General features: G+C 40.9%; 1 protein-coding gene across 3 annotated transcripts in view; it reads left to right on the top strand.

Annotated features, from left to right (window-relative positions):
• Positions 1-1,314, top strand: part of NOP58 (NOP58 ribonucleoprotein) — a 37,159-nt gene that overhangs the window by 33,407 nt on the left and 2,438 nt on the right. The window lies entirely within an intron of this gene.

Below are 1,314 nucleotides of genomic sequence, written 5' to 3' on the forward strand. Positions count from 1 at the left end.
ACAGGGTTTCACCATGTTGACCAGGATGGTCTCGATCTCTTGACCTCGTGATCCACCCGCCTCGGCCTCCCAAAGTGCTGGGATTACAGGCGTGAGCCACCGCGCCCGGCCTGTTTTTAATTTTTCATCTGTCCCTTCTCATAACCAAGAAAGACGAACCTGTGTTTATTGAACACATACTAGCAAGTCTTGCAAAAGTAAATTATTAACAGAATGATTGCTTTAACTTAGTTTCTAAAGAGCTTAGTGGTCTAAAGGTTTTGATCTGCAAATGTGGATAGTATACTTGATAGAGAAAACAATTTATTTAGCTTTTATGCTTCTTTTTATTGAAAAGTAAGGAGATTCCTAAACCCATTAGTAGTAGCATTTGAGGCACCAAACTGTCTTTGTAGCCTCAATTGTGTATCTAATAAGCTTTTCCAATGTATCTGTGAATTTTCCATCCCACATCCCCTCCCCCCCTTTTTGTTGTTGTTGTTGTTGTTTGTTTGTTTGTTTGTTTTGAGGCAGAGTTTCCTCTGTACACAGGCTGGAGTGCAGTGGCATGATCTTGGCTCACTGCAACCTTTGCCCTCTGGGTTCAAGTGATTCTCCTGCCTCAGCCTCCCGAGTAGCCAAGATTACAGGCAGAAAACACCATGTCTAGCTAATTTTCGTGTTCTTAGAAGAGATGAGGTTTCACCATGTTGGCAAGACTGGTCTCAAACTCTTGATCTTGTGATCCGCCTACCTCAAGCCTCCCAAAGTGCTAGGATTGTAGGCTTGAGCCGCCATGCCCCTTCCCTCTCTTCTATATGTAACAATTCTAGTTGCTTTGGCCATCAACCTTGACTTTTTTTTTTCTCATAACTCAATCTAGTCTTTGACAGTAGATCCTTTCAATTCCACCTGAAAGTAGCAGCCCCAGTGGAACCACCATTAGCTATTTTTTTATCTAAATTTGTTCCAGCCATACTGTCCTGCTTGCTATTTACTGAACCTACTATCCATCTACTTGTCCCACCCACCCTCTAAAAAGCCTTAGGACCTCAGCATTTGCTCTTCTCTACCTGGAATGTTTTCCCTAAAGATAAGTGTATCATTCACTCCTTCACCTCTTTTAGGTGTTTGCCAACCATTCTGTCTAAAATGGCCATATATTCTGCCCCTTTCCAACATTCCCCTTCCTGCTTTATTTTTATTCTTATCACTTTAATATCTATTACATAATGTATCACTTAGGTCTCTCTACTGTGCCACCAAAATAAAAAAGATTCATAGGGAAAGGAATATTTTTGCCTCTCGTACCTTGCTCAAATTTTTTTTTTTTTT

This window comes from Cebus imitator, unplaced genomic scaffold (genome assembly GCF_001604975.1).
Source record: "Cebus imitator isolate Cc_AM_T3 unplaced genomic scaffold, Cebus_imitator-1.0 Scaffold101, whole genome shotgun sequence".
Lineage (NCBI taxonomy): Eukaryota > Metazoa > Chordata > Mammalia > Primates > Cebidae > Cebus > Cebus imitator.